This window comes from Vulpes vulpes, chromosome 3, assembly GCF_048418805.1.
Source record: "Vulpes vulpes isolate BD-2025 chromosome 3, VulVul3, whole genome shotgun sequence".
Taxonomy (NCBI): domain Eukaryota; kingdom Metazoa; phylum Chordata; class Mammalia; order Carnivora; family Canidae; genus Vulpes; species Vulpes vulpes.
In genome coordinates, this window is record NC_132782.1 from 142,612,873 (window position 1) to 142,628,932 (window position 16,060).

Here is a 16,060-nt window from a genome sequence, read left to right on the forward strand (position 1 = left end):
TATATTTCGAGCTGTTGTTTGTTCAAAACCTCTTGTGATGATTTTTAAGAATACAGATTATAATAGTAACAAAATACTTTGACTTTATTTTTTGATTCTTTATAAAAATGACTCCACCCAACTATTGTAGCAAACATAGTTTTCCCTTCCTCTTATATGAGACCAAAATTTTGCCCATTTATTTTACTTGAAGAAAGAATACTCATCCTCAAGTTTGGCTGAGGTATTATCTTTCTGTCTGTCTTTCTGTTTGTCTCTCTAATCTATACCTATATATCACATTATAGGACTGATCTCATTGTATTTTCCAAAGATTTTATCTATTTATTTGAGAGGGAGAGAGAGTGGGGGTGAGGCAGAGGGAGAAGCAGACTCCCTGCTAAGTAGGGAGGGAGCCTGACATGGGGCTCGATTCCAAGACCCAGAGATCACGACCTGAGCTGAAGGTGGATGCTCAACCAACTGAGCCACCCAGGTGCCCCAAGATTGATTTTATTTTGAATTCACAACCACTCTCCTCCTGTGAGGGCTCTCTGCAGCCTTGTAATCCCACATTCCTTGAGTCCACTTTGCATACTTACTTTCTTTAATACCTTTTTCATATTTCCCTCTCAGACTCTTACACCTCCTTCTGCATTCTGTTGCTCTGTTGATGACCTTACTGGCTACTTCACTGAGAAAATGCCAGCACACAGAAGAGAATTTCTCAATATCCTACTTACCTCAGTTATCTGCTAATCTGCACCAGTGTCCATATTTCCTGCCTCCCCTCTTACCGTTAACAAATGCATTTTCCACATCACAAATCTAGCGTCAATCCTTCCAGTGGTATCCTCTCACCTACTTAAGGATGGAGAACCCCAATTCTCTTTGGCCTATTTAGAGCCTCAGGTTTTCTCTTTACATCGAATCATTCCTGTCAGCATATAAACAAATTTTGTCTTAAAAAAAAAATCACCTCTCGACTTTATGCTCCCTTGCCAAATATTTCACTTTTCTCCTTCTTTGTGTTATAAGCATGTTTATAAGAGCTATCTGTACTAGTTACCTCCAGCTTTTCTCATGCAAGTGTCTCATGAAACCACCGCAAGCTTTTACCCTTGTGATTCCTCTGAAACTGTACCAATGACTTTCATGTTGGAGATGTCAAATTCTCATTTCTCATCTTGAATGATCATCAGAATTTGCCATAAATGGTAGCTCTCTCTGTTCCTTTGGCATCCAGGTCTCTACACTCTCCTGATTTTTCAGCCGGGTCTCTGTCCTTTCTTCCTTATCCTATTTTTTCCCCCTCTTTTCCTCAACCTCTAAATCTTAGAATATTCTAGAGCTCAGTTTGGAAATCTCTTCCTTTCTCTATCCTTACTTCCTTATTGACTTCATCAAATCTCATTGCTTTGAATGCCACCTATATGACTTATGATGCCTAGGTCTATTAATAGCCAATCATAGTAACTAACCTCTAAGAATGGCTTCATCTACTGGTATTTTCATTCTTATATATTTCCCTCTCCTTGAATTGGGACTGCCCCTGTGAATACAGCAGAAGTGAGGTCAAATGACTTCTAAGGCTAGGTCATTAAAAGTCTTGAAGCTTGCATTTGGGCCTCTGAAGTGCTTGCTCCTGGAATGGATCTCTTCCTTGGAACCCAGCCATAATTCACACTATGTGTGCACCCAGCACACTATGCACCCAGCACACTCTTCCTTGGAACCCACCCATAATGTACCCAGCACACTATGTGAATGGGTTCTTCACATGTCAATTCAAGTCTTCAAAGGGCCCCAGCCCCAGCCCATTTGACTGCAACCACATGAGATACTCAGAACAAGAGCCACTTGGCTGACCCACAATTTTCTTCTATAATTCATGTGCTCAGAACAAGAGCCTTGTCAACCCACAGAATTTTGAGAAATAATAATAAATCATTGTTTTAAGCCACTAAGTTTTGGGTAGTTTGTTAGGAAGCAATAAATAACTGGGTCACTTGAATTTCCAGATTAGATATTCTTCCCACTAGATGTCTCTGCTTGGTGAGTTACAGGCATGTCAAATTCAGCATGTCTACAATAAACTCTTGATCTTTCTCTAGCAAGCATGAGTGTCTCCTAGCCTTTCCTATCTCAGTGAATGATCAATCACTCCATATTCACAGATGCTCAGACCAAAAACTTTGGTTTCATCATTGATCCCTCTTTCATTCATATGGTAAATCCAATCTGACAATGAATTCCATTTGTTTCACCTTCATAATATAGCCAGAATCTGGCCATTTTCCACTTTTTCCAATTCAATTTTATGCTGTTAAAGTCTTCTCCATACTCACTCTATTTCAGATGCCCTGGAACACTCCATATATTGTCATGCCTGAAAGCTTTTATATTTCATGTTTCCCCATATAAAGCATACATTATGGCCCTGCTCAGATGTTAGCTTTTTCAGTGAAGGCCTTCCTGACCAAACATTTTAGAATTATAGCCTGTCCCTCAAAGACATTACTTATTCACTACCATTCTTTCCTCCTGGTACTTACCCTAATCTGACAGATTCAATGTTTATCTTTAAATTTTATAGTTATTCAATTAGGAGATTGTTTGTTTTTCTTTTTTAAATCTGCCTTCCCATTAAGCCCCATGAGGGCAGGTATTTGACTGCTTTATCCTCAGCACTTAGACTACTGTCACAAATAAAGCAGATAATAAATACTGGTGGAATTGGTGAAGGAGTAAGATTCTCTCTTCTTTTAGAGTTATTTTAATATATGCAATTAAAATGAATTGTGTTTTGGTTTAAATTTTCTTCTATAATTCATGTGCTAAAATTAATGACCAAATTAATTAAGGTAATGAGGGGAAAGAATGTTTTGACAAAGGTTGTTAGAGATGAAGTGAATTTTCTGCAACTCCTATCCTCAGTGTTGTGTCATTTTTTTCAAAGACATTTTAAATGTATGTGAGAAGTAATTAAATAAATTTTTAACCACCCAACCCAGCACATATTTGTGTGCAGTTATAAAATTTAAAGTGAATTTGCATTTTAATCCAGCCTGCAATGTTTACATTTATATGCATATCTTATTTCTTATACTTTTATATTCTGAAACCTAAATCTCCACCTTGGTTTAACAACTTTATCTTTAATATTCTATAGCCAGGATGAAACACACATGCAGGCTTTAGAAATATCTTTGGTGGTAGGAACTTAAAATTTGGACAAAAAAACATGTTGCTATATATTTATGAAATTTAATTGAGGAAAACTTGTGAGGAATAGAAAATATTGACTAACTGTACATGCTTCAAAGCCGGGAAAGACCACAAATAAGTTAGACCTCAGGTTCCTAAGAGAACCAAAGAGGCTGAGATAATGAGATCAATCTAAGAAGAGGAAAATTAATAAAGGCAAATATCAAATTCTGGTGTTCATCTTAGTATGAACCACTCTACAAGTATGAGATTGGGAAGTATGTCTTAGCAAAACTCTAAAAAGAACATATGGATTTAAAAGACCACAAGCACAAGAGAATTGTTTCTGCACAAAAGAGGCAAATTTACTTTTAAACCATATTAATGAAAAAGTCTGAAGAAGGTGATGGTGATGCTCTGCTCTGTGCTTCACCCCATTTACCTACAATGTTTTTTTTCAGTTCTTGGTTCATAGACAGAGCCAACTGAAATGCAGATAGGTTAATATGTTGAGTGGACCTGAAATAATGTCAAATGGGAAAAAAAATGTGATAAGCCAGAAGGAAGTCTAACTCACTAAAAAAAAATAAAATAGAATCTCAGTAGCTATTTTCAAATACATGAGGGATTTTATTTCATAAAGGAGAATTAGACTTGTTCTAAGACCACTCATGTGTAGGGATACTACTAATGGTTCCATATGGTACCATTCCAGTGCATAGATCATCTGAAAAAGCCTTCATTGGCAAAACACTTAGCTACAAGTAAATTATTATAAATTTACTTTAAATATGCTAATTTCAAAATAAGAAAATAAATTAACCAGAGACTAAAAACTAATGGAGCAGAATTCTGAAGCCAAAGTGATAATAAATACTGAAGCTGTGCTACCTCAGGGCAAAAATGGATCCCAAGACTTAAGGCTGTGTGTCAAAGGGCAGGTAGCATGTGGGAGAAGCTAATGGGACTTTGATCTCCAAAATGTGAAGGGAGGAGAGTGAAAGTGAAGATGTCCCTCTTCCTGACATGTAGATGTTTACCTCACCAGACTCTCCTCCTCAGTTAAGATATGGGTACGGAAAACAACCTCCTGTCTATAGCAAGGAAAACCCAAGAAGAAGCCTGTCTGTCTGCCATAATTAGAGGTGGAAAAGTAACCATAACAATAGCCATAGTAGCCTGATCTGAGGATTAGATGATTATAAGCTAACCTCAGGTAAATCTATTTATTATGTCAAAGAGAAAAAGATTACAGTCAGAGAAACTCCAAGACAAGAAACTGATTTAAACTAGGCTGTCGATACCCAATTGAAACAAATACACACTAAATTCTACACCTAAAACTAAAAAAGAAGAAAGAAACAAAGAGACAAAGAGACAAACAAAAGAACACAATTCCACTCAGGAAAAAGATTCTCAACTTAGGATTCCTGAGATATACATAAATTAAGTCCTAGTAAATACAGGCTCACAACAGAAGGGAAAATACAAATACACAAGGAAATGAGCCACCATGAGTGAGAAAAATATTGAGGCTAGAAGTACTTAGCATTAGATTCACATCCTCAAGGGCTTTAAATAGTGGAGTCATCAAAAACTAAATGCAAAATATATATTAAAACATTTCAAAGATGGGCTCCAAAGATGAGCAAGGAATTAGACTATTGAAAATGTTCAAGCAGATTTGAAAAAGGTCCAAAACAAGCAAACAAACAACCAAACAAACAACAAACAAATTACTAAAAATGAAATACATAATCATTGAAGTTAAAAATCACAGTTCCCTGGAGAATTTGGTTACCATGAAGTGTAGTTGAAAAAAAGTCACTAAGAATGCAGTACACTGAATCAAGTTGATGGAAAACATGAAAAAGGTATTATAAGGGTTAAAAAAAGGAGAAAGTCTGAAGACATAATATATTTGTAGTCAAATTCACAGAATGAAAGAAGAGAGAGAATGTAGGAAAGGCAATGTTCAAAAGTTAATTTTAAAAAAGGAAAAAGTAAAAAAAATTAAAATAAAATAAAAAGGAAAAAGTTAAGAAATGAGAATTATTCAAAATGAATGAAGAAATCAATTCTAAATTTTGAGAACCTCAATGACTTCCAAGTAATACAAATAAAAAACAAGTACAGACTTGAACTCACTGTAGTAAAACTGTCTAATAAGTCAATGTAGAATTGCGTATTCAGAAAAAAATATATTTCAAGAGGGAGGATACGGAAAAGACACTTTTCTCTTAGAATAAGCAAGCAAAAAAATATGCGCTATAGCCAAAATATCACCCTAAAAAAAATTTTAGAAGTTCTTGGAGAATGTATTGAATAAAAACAAATAAGAACATCTAAAACTTAGAGATACTGGATTCCCAGTCAGTGAATCTAGCTCATGAATGATGCAAAACAAATTCATGAAAATCACAGCTATGTTCCAGACCTGGCCACGGTGTCATAGGTTTTGAATATTTGAAATAGTCTCTTTAAAGATGGCAGGTTAATAATATTCAAATCAGAGAGACTAATTTTTCTCTGAAACAAAACCAACAGGAGAACCAACGGATAGATTTGTTTTAAGGAATTGGCACACGTAATTATGGAAGGTGAGCAGTTGTCCTCAGATCTGCATTCAGCAAGCTGGAGACCCAAGAGAGCTGCTGTGTGGTTTCAGTCAATCAGAAAGCCTGAGAACCAGGAGAGTTCATGGTATAAGTTCAAGTCCCAAAGTTGGTAGGGTCCCCAAGTCCTGCGGCCCAAAAAGACCAATGTTGCACCTCAAAGCAAGCAGGCAGGAGGAGTTTCCTCTTACTCAGGCTTTTTGTTCCATTCAGGTCTTTAATTACTGGATAAGGCTGACCTATGCTAGGGAGGGACCTCTTCTTTATTCAGTATACCAATCACATATTGATCTCATCTGGAAACATCCTCACAAACACACCTGGAATAATGTTGACCAAATGTCTGGGTACCCCATGACCCAAGCAAAGTGACACATAAAATTAAGCACTATGATAACATGAAGGCTTTATTTTTTAAGTTATTACACAAAGTCCAGAAGACTTAACTGTGGTTACAGAACATATTAATGGCATGTACCAACTAGTTATGCATCTGTATTATACTACTGTTATGGGAAAGGCTTTATAAACACTTCTAATTTAAGGTGGGAGAGAAAGGATATAGTTTGATTGCTCTCCTGAGACTCTCCTCATATTTCTCAGTAACTCTTTTTCTGGGATTGTTTCCTGTGTCTTATTATGTGAGATTCACTCCAGGTAAAACAGCTTGGGATTGAAAATCATTTACCTGCTGACCCACCAGTGTTTTTCTACTTCCTCATGTCATGTTCACTTATATGTGAGTTCCTATATTCTTACCAGAAGACATGTGAATGGGTAAAGCTCAGTACTTCAAAGCATAACATCACATTTCCATGTGTGAATTCATAGTCTACGTACAAGAGATTGTGTTTGTCTCTGTGCATATATGGAAGTCAGATTATAGCATCTAATAAATCTTTATGCCTGTATATTACTCATGAATTTGTCCTAAGTATACATCTCAGATTGTGCTTTCTAAAATGTGTATTTTCAATACTATGTGCCTTTAATTTTATTTAAAATAAATATAAGCTCATCGAAAATATACAAAGTATTTAAATATATCAAGATGAAAAATAAATATCACCCAAAGTTATATCATTCAAACTCAACAATTATTATTTGAAATCATTTCTTTTTTTTTTTATCTCCTTCTCACTCTCAATAAGGTTTGGGAGATTTGTAACATACTTTAATTATACTATATTTACAACTTGGCATCCTGGTTATTATGGAAAATAACAATCTGCTGACATTTTAAAGTATACTCACTCTCAGATCTCACTCAAGACCAATTAAATCAGAGTCTCTAGAGGAGGTTAGTCATATTTTTTTTTTTTCCAAGTGTTCCCTAGTTGATTGTAAAGTGCAGCCAGGGTTGAGAACCACTGGAATTACATATAAGCATTGTCCATGTTGTTAAATAGTTTTCATAAACATTATTTTAAATAGGTGCTTGCATTACACAGGGTTACTGAAATTTATTTAAAATTTCTTCATGTTGGATATTTAGGTTATTTTCAATTATATATGTCCACATGGATAAATCCAAATATATGTAAATACTCTATCTTCCTACATATTTATTATGATCAGAAGAGGCAGATGAGTTGACCTTTTGAGAGGAGTTAAATTATAAAATGGGCTTAATATTCTGAGATGACATGTATTTCTTTTAGCTCTTTTGGCCACTCATTAACTGACCCTAGCTGGGAGCTATAAAAAAATTTAAAAAAATTAAAAATTAAAAAAAAAAAAACTGGAAAAACTGAGTACCACTGCTAGAGTTCATAATTTTGTTAAGAATCTAAAATTGATTAATTATAACTTTAAGAAGGCTGCAATATATGCTTTGAGTGTATGATTGGTACACAATAACTATACATATATATGTAAATAGAAGTCATTTTTAATTGTGCAGGATTAGGTTTTGGAGGGGTTATAACCTCAGTCTTTAAGAATTTTGAAGACTAGTAACTCAACACAATTCATGGAGAATAATTTATTTTAAGAAATAGAGAAAAATCACATTGTATTTGATTAGGGGGGTTGTGATAAAGAGAAGTATTTTGTCAAAATCCAATTCAGACATCCCTATGGAAAATTAAGACAGTTGGGATTAGATAGTATCCACTTATCCAATTTCTGCCTCACTGTGTCTTTTTTATTTGAATTAATCTGGGTAATGAACACCCAAACCAAATTATTGTGGGTTGATTACCCATGAAAAGTGGGTTAATTGTTTAATAGCCATGGGTGCAAGCGGGTATAGGTATTTTAATATACATAAACTTCTAGTTGGCATATTTGACAGTAGCATAAAATACATATACAATGAAATCAACAATACAATTTCACATTAAAAGTTGATTAATCTTCTTGTTAGCATGATTTAATTGTCTGTAAAATTGGTTGCTAAATACTGGAAAAATAGTCATCTATTACAATTGCATCTGTTTAAAAAAAAACAAGGACAAATGAGGGTTTTTTTGAGTACGAAACAAATAAATCTTACTTTTGAGAAAATACTGGAAGAAAAGAGATACTTAGTGCCACTTACAATCAAAGGCAAATGTAACAAATGGCTGTTTTCATGGTCAGCTTAGCTTGTTATCAAACTTGGGTACAGCAGGTGCAGCCATCCACGTTCCTCTGCAGTTTAAAGTAAAATCTACATAAAAGTATTCGATTTCGAAGGAAGAAGTTGGCATCTAATTGAACGATGCCGACTAGCATTTACATTCCCTGGGCAAGACAAATGGTCCCAATCAAGGAACACCAGCGATAGCCATGTTTTCTAATTTACTTTCTAAGGTCATCAAGGGGAAGACCTTATTAGAACATAGCTGCCATGGCCATTATCTTTCTATCACTCTCAGTAAGGCTGCCCAGGATCCCAAAGAAAAATGCCAGCACTCAGCTCTCCTCTCATGGCAGAAGCAATGGACCCAATTAAAAAAATTTGGTAAATGGATCCATTACATAATGCCTTTTCTTGAGAAAACAACAACAACAACAACGGAACACAGGGGAATAACAAAATAACAACCACCACCAAAAAGGATAGACAGAAGGAGAGTGGGCATGCTGTAACAGCAGGGAAGCTGCAAGTGTGGGCGGAAGGTTATTGGAAAGTTCACAGAGTTAACAAGGAGGCCAACCAAAAGGCTTTGCTTGATTGTCAAATCATCACTAATTTTCTATTTTTTTTCCTTGTTTTATTTTCCTCTTTTTTTTTTTTTCAATATCTGCCTCGGCTGATTCCTTTTGCTTCCTATGGTAAACTGGGCTGCAGCCTGCCATCTCTCTTTGCTCTCTTAAGAGATGAAGAAGTAACAGTATACTTTTCTTTCAGCATTAATTTCGGGGGCCTGGTGACCACTGATCCAGAAGCATTATTTTGGCATAGCCCTGGTACATGTCTCCCCTACCTGAGGGGTACTGAATACTGACATCACAGAAATCTCAATATGTCCAATGTGGTGGGAAACCTAAGAGAACCTCTTGGCCATGCTCAGGGTACTCATTTCCTTGTTTTCTGAGAGTCTGGGTTGCTTTACCATGACTCTCGGCTGTGCAGCCCAGAGACCCAATTACCAGGTATCTGCATTCCCTCGTCCCCCTCTCCTCCTCTCCAGGCTCCCACAGCCCGGGGTTCACCGCTAAGTCACCTCTCTAGACCAAGAACTCTTTGCAACCGGCCATCAGGCTAAATCAGACACAAACAACAGCCAGAAATATCTACAAATGCTGACACTTGAAAGGAACCAGAGACTTCGAAGGGGATCAAAGTGGTGGTCGCTGGGGAGCTGCAGTTGAATTTCACCTAGCAAAACAGAAAAACAAAGCACCTGAAAAAAAGCAAGAGCAGGCTGACGGTGCCTGGGATTTCATCCACCTTACCCAAGGCAGCGGCCTGGTCAGAGGAGGCCCAGCTGCTCAGCTCTGCTCCTCGCTGCGTGCTAGCCAGATGACACTCTGACGCTACAAGATGTATTCCCAATTGTACATATTAATTTTGATGCTTGCCTAGAGCCACAGTTTCTCATTCTCTGTCAACCGGTGTGGTTAATTATGTACTGTAATATTTAAATTACAATTCTGATTATTTTTGAAAGATAATTAGACTAAGAAAAAGAAGGAGACAGAGTTGCAAGGAAGGTTGTTCAGAAAATTCTGGTGCTAGCGGAAAGACAATATATTCTCCCAGAAGTAAGAATCATTTGTGGCGCAGCTGGGCCGCCGGGAGACTGCAATGAACTCTTTGGAACCATGAGTTTATATTAATTAAGGAGGGGCCATCTGGTTCAGATGAAAAAAGAAAAATATAATCAATTCTAGATGACTTGTCAAACCTTGAGTGACATGCGCACTTTCCAAGTAAGTTCTTGCCCCCTGCATTTGTCCATCTCTTTGATTCAGCACTTCTGTTTTGTCCAAAACGTGAAAATGAAGTCCTGCCTAGTTCCTGTTCTTCATTTACTTGCATTTGATACAAAATCCCATTGTTAATATTCAAGTATTTCATTGATTCACTGTCTCTGATGGTATCTCTTCAAAATTACCACAAAGTATTGGATAAGACAGAGTCTGGTGGATTCTTGGTCAATTTGTTTTCCAACAATGGAGCTATTCATGTAAATTTAACACATGCACTCGTGTAATTATTGGACCTATTAGCAGATGGATTTGTGCCAAGTAGCGAATAAATATTCAATTAAAAGAAATTAGCTCTTAATGTGTTTCTCTGGCAATATCAAAGACATATTTGGCATGAGACAGTAACTTATTTTTATTTTAGAATCTGTTTTCACTGTTTTTTTTTTTTACACACAATAATAAAGCCAAGTAGAAAAAGTCAAGTCACATATTCAAAGACTGACATTCAAGAGCTAACGCCACTCGGGGGTGCAACGGGTACGACACTCTCCCCCAGATGCTTTTGCTTCTTTCCCCTCTTTCTTCTGTCCCTCTTCTAACCCTTTTCTTTCCTTCCTTCTGTCCATCCTCCCCTCCTTCTTCTGTAACTATCTGAGCGAATTTTTGTGTTATTTCAGGCTCAAGTTTAGGCACTTGGGAAACAAACAAAAACAGACATAGTAATGGAGAAACAAATTAATTGTGGTCTCACCCAATGTAATAAATGCTATCTCACATTGATTTCTGCCATGTTAAATATAACTAGTGATGAATACAATTAGGTAGGTAACTCTAGCTAGTTAATGCTTCAACGAAACTGTACAAAAGCTAAATCACCATAACATAATGAGTAAAAAAGCAGAAAACTGGTCTCCAATAACTTCTCTTCTCATATGAAATCAACTAGATTTTCTGAAAACTAATGTAGTATTTCAAAGTGTTGGTAATAGCATAACATAATGGGTAACAACACTGGCTTTGGCTTCATACAGATGTGGGTTCTAATATCAGGGTCAGGGATCCCTGGGTGGCGCAGCAGTTTGGCGCCCGCCTTTGGCCCAGGGCGCGATCCGGGAGACCCTGGATCGAATCCCACATCAGGCTCCCGGTGCATGGAGCCTGCTTCTCCCTCTGCCTGTGTCTCTGCCTCTCTCTCTCTCTCTCTCTCTGTAACTATCATAAAATAAATAAATAAAAAAAAAATAAAAAAATAAAAAATAAAAAAAAAAATAATATCAGGGTCAATAATTAATAGTGGGGTGACTTTGTATAAGTTGCTACTTCGCTGGTCTAAGTTTCAATTTTCTTTTCTTTTTTTTTCTAATTTTCCTATTAACGAAAGCAGATACAACTGCTCTGTTCTGAGGATTAAATGACATAAAGTACATTAAGGGCTTACTATAAGAACTGGTTCATATAATTAATAACTATATTGTTATTTATGTTACAATTATTATCACAAAATTGAAACAGCAGTCCTGCTTGTCAAAATCCCTATCAGACAATCCCCCCCTGTGCATAAATAGCTACCCAATGGCGGTTTTCCCAACAGGAATCCAATCCAATATAACTTAAGAGAGGTAGACCCATCTGTTCCTTTAGTTCTTAAAAGGACACTCTAGATTCCTTTAAATGCAAGGCTTAGGAATAAAGTAATGCCTTTAATGGTTAAATAGGCTCATGGCTAAATCAATACTAATGCAAAGAAAAAGGGATGTGTGACTGGAAGCAGGAATGAATGTAATCTTTACATCCCATTGATTATAACTGAATTCACAAAGAGCAAAAAAGGTTGTTGGCTCCTTTGAAGTGCCTAGGTTAGCTTCTATCTAACCAATCGAGGCTAATCTCTTGCTCTGTTGACCTTTGTAAAATGGTTTGCCAGGAAAAACCTCAAGTCCCTAGACAATGCTTACTACATGCCTGACTGTTGTCTAGAGGAGATAACAATCAAGAGAGTCAGAAGAATAAAGAAAAATATCGGAACGAGCTTTTCATGGCTTTTACAAAAGATGATTCCAATCAAATCTCAGAGTAATAAAATAAATTGTATTGGAAGCATTTGGAACAATATGTATAATATCTGTATTGTTGAATGACCTCATAAAAATATCCTAATGCCCAGTGGGAGGTAGTTACCTTCACTGGAGTTATTATGGCAGTTAGATAGGACCGTATACTAACTTGATTATTCTTCCCCTAAATATCCTGTTTCCTGTTAGTAATTGAATTCCACTTTCTACTTTAAAATGCCAATCTTGTATAGAAAGTTCATTTCTTGAGATCTTAAAACACTCCCCAAACAGACAACATGGATCCCAACAGCTGCAATCTATACATTGTATGTTTATAAATTGTGTTGCTTGTTCTTACATCTCTGTTTTCAAAAGGAAGCCAGAAAGATAGATCTAAAAAGAAGAAGAAGAAGAAGAAACAGAAATACATACCTAGCATTTTTTACCAATCAGTTAATACAAGAAATTAGCTGAAAAACAATTCAAATTATAGATGTCTCAATGCGTAGCCTAGAGGTAAGTATAAGAACGCCACATCTTAGGCAGCCTCTTTTCAAGAGGTAAGGCCTAGAAATGTTGGCAGCCACATGAAAGCCCTATCAAACTTAGAGAGTCTCCCATCTCCTAACCAATAGTGCAAAATAATAATAATAACCAATAATAAAAATCGTATCTTGGAAATGACCCAAGTCAATTATTTATTAGTACACTGAAGGCATGTAGAATTGCTCTCAGGTTTTTGAATGAGACAGTATGGAACATTTGAAAAAGACAAGACTGTCTCATTTGTTGTTTCTCGGGTGAAGATTCTAGCTGCCAATTTGGCAATTGGATCACTGACCAGATAGTTTAATTCTTTTACATGCCTTTGTTCTGGAGCAAATTAAATAATCCTTTTTCTGGTAACAGAATGTTAGCTTCTTCCCAGGAGAGCTACTAAGAAATTAAGAGGAATTTTGGGTACAATTTTACAATGAATGTCATAAATATCTCCCACTTTTAATTTGGTTTTAACAGGATACTTAATCTCTGTTGATTATAAATCAATTGAATATTAAAAACACATTTATTGAAAATTTAACCACTAAGAATAAGATAGAGTAGGTAACTATTACATGGTTTTTAGTGTTGTGTAAATAAGCGTGTGAGGGAAAAAAATCCATATTTATTCAATAGCAGCTATTTTTATTTGAAGGGTTAGAATAAATACAGTCATCTTGGTACAGTATGTTAAAGACCAATAGAATATTCAAGGCATATTAAGTGAGATTTAGTAACCATAAATTTGATATGTGTCTATGATATAGCTGCTCATCTTCAATAAATAGGTTTTTAATAAGCAGTTGGTATTTATTCAACAAAAGCAACTGTTACAATGAATAAATTAAATGCCTATTTAAGACACTTCATTCAGCATAAAGAGGTAGTACAATTTCCCTGTGGTACCAGAAATGATCGTGTTAATACTGGAGTGAAGCCAGTGCTCTAATACCCCGTTGTCAGTGGGAAGCACGTCATGCTCTGCACTGCAGCATGACCAGCATTACACAGCGTGAGGAGTCACAGCCATGAAGAATCCATCCAGGAATTTTGACAAGATTCTGTTGGCTGAAATCATTGCAATCCTTAAACATCAGCCCAGAGTACATGAAAAAAGAGAGCAAGTCTCCATTGCTTTTCAACAAGTCTGAAAGAAAAGGACTTCAGTGTTTGCTTTGATTGTATGGCTGCATGCTTTCCAGTTATCAAATATGCCACTCAAGCTGGAAGGTGATTTGCCAACTCACCACTGGCACGTGTACGCGGTGTAGTTACCATGGGTGCTGCTTCACTAGCCCTGAAGCAGGAGGCTTCTGAAACTATTATGAGCTCCATTAGTATATTTCCAGTTGATTTCCCAGTATCATTCCATTTTTCTTATATGAGTGTTTTTAGAGAGAAATCATATATTTTGATCATTTAACGTTGGCATTTATTATACCGTGGGCTTAAATGATAGGGAAAAATCGTGTTGACTATCCAGTCTCTCTCCCACCAGCAACACCAATCTTAAATAGATGTGAATAGCTTTAGATTGTACCTTGTTGGTCATACAAGTTTAGATGAATGGATAACTCGCACGCCATAAGCAAAGATGATTCTGTTCTTATTTAAACGTCATAGTAAGCATCTTTTATAAAAAACTTGGTGTTCATATTCAATTCAATTATTAAAATGCTGCTTTCTTCCAGTGAACAGGAAAGTCATTATAAAACAAAATGTATTTCTATTCATCATTGTCTTCTCTTACTTCTGGTTAGCCACAAGGTATTTTGCCAAGCTTTCTATATGCACTAAGAAGATCCTAGAGATTCTACAAGAATCATTCTTGAGAAGCTCCAGCCATCTATTATGTGCCTTGTCAGTGAAATAAATCATGACCTTTCCTTAACTAACCCACCAGGTCTAAAGTCATAAGCTTGTACATAACTTAGTGCATTTTCGTTTAAGCCAGGGACTTGCAATATAGTAAATATAGAGATAATATGAAAGGATTCATTCCCAAATTCCTTAAATCCTAGGAATTTAATTCTCAGAAAACTCTGCACAATTTCTTGAAGGCAGATTCTGAGTGAAAAAAAGTCACAGGAAATGTTGTGGTAAGGAATCTAATAAGCAACAGTGAACTGAGTCTCCAGGCCTAAGGGAGGAGCCAGACAAACTAGCTAATGCTTCTTGGATGACCACTTGATTCTAATTCCAAGAAGAAATATAGAAGGCTGACACTCTTTTTTTTTTTTAGATTTTATTTATTTATTCATGAGAGACACAAAGAGAGAGGCAGAGACACAGGCAGAGTGAGAAGCAGGCTCCATGCAGGGAGCCCGATGTGGGACTCAATCCCAGGCCCTCCAGGATCACATCCCAGGCTGAAGGCAGCGCTAAACCTCTGAGCCACCGGGGCTACCCAAGGCTGACACTGTTGATAAAACAATCACTCTGTGACTCTGCTCCTACTTTTCTCCACTCCTACCCATTGCTTCAAAACGTATTAACTTTTAGGATTTTCTCTCCTAGAAACTAGAATGCTAGATGGGAAACAGTGTGTGTGTGTGTGTGTGTGTGTGTGTGTGTGTGTGCATATTTTAGATATGTGTTCCCAATTTCTCTTATCTGGCTTTTACTGTCATGAAAAAGATCACACACACACACACACACACACACACACACACACTTGAGATAAGGGAAGGAAGAAAGTATTAAAAACATTGAAAACCCTCCAATAAACAAAACCTATCACTCTTCCATTACTTCTTGACAATTGGGGAGATAAAATGAAAAATCAAGATGGAGGCTGCAGTGGGCAAGATTCTAAGATGACCTTCAGGACCTCCTGGAGTGTGCATGTATTGCATAATCTCTGGGACTGTGAATATGATGGATTTTACTCCCATGACTAGGTTTTGTTATATGGCACAATTGACCCTAAAATAGGGAGATTACCTAGGTATGCCTGACATAATCGAATGAGCTGCGTGAAAGCAAAATGTTTTGTCCTGGCTGGTCACAGAAGTCAGACATTCAAAGTATAAGGATTCGATTTGCCACTGCTGACTTGAAGATGGAGGGGGTCGTGTGTTAAGGATGTGAATGGTCTGTACAAGCCAAGAGAAGCACCAGAGGAAAGCCAGCAAGGAAACAAGGGTCCTCAGTCCTACAACAGTGAGCACTCCAAGACAGGTGAGAACCACAACACAGGCCAACATCTGGATTTCAGTCTAGTGAAATCCTAAACAGACTTCTCACAGAAACTATGAGAGAATGAATGCGTGTGTTTTACACTTCTGTGTTTGTAGTGATTCA